The following is a 351-nucleotide window of genomic DNA, read 5'->3' on the forward strand; positions in this document are numbered from 1 at the left end:
AGTAAACACAGCAATACCTAGAGCTATGAAGGGAAAGGCTGAGGGGCTGTAGTTGTGCAAAGCAGAAGCGTCTCCAAAAGCCTGGAGGTCGTGGGGACAGGCAGGGGTCAGGGAAGACTTCTAAGAGAAAGTGATATTAGGCTGAAAGCTAAAGGATCAGGAGAAAAATTTTAGGAAAGGCTGTAGGAAAGGAGCGAGGGAGCATTTCAGGTAGAGGGAACTACTTGTGCAAAGAGAGAGAGAGAGGGAGAAAGAAAGGAAAGAAAGAGAAAAGAAAGAGAGAGAGAGAAAGAAAGGAAGGAAGGAAGAAAGAAAAGAAAGAAAGAAAGAGAAAGAAAGAAAGAAAGAAAG

The sequence above is a fragment of the Pteropus vampyrus genome, unplaced genomic scaffold (genome assembly GCF_000151845.1).
Source record: "Pteropus vampyrus isolate Shadow unplaced genomic scaffold, Pvam_2.0 Scaffold16, whole genome shotgun sequence".
In the NCBI taxonomy this organism is placed as follows: Eukaryota; Metazoa; Chordata; class Mammalia; order Chiroptera; family Pteropodidae; genus Pteropus; species Pteropus vampyrus.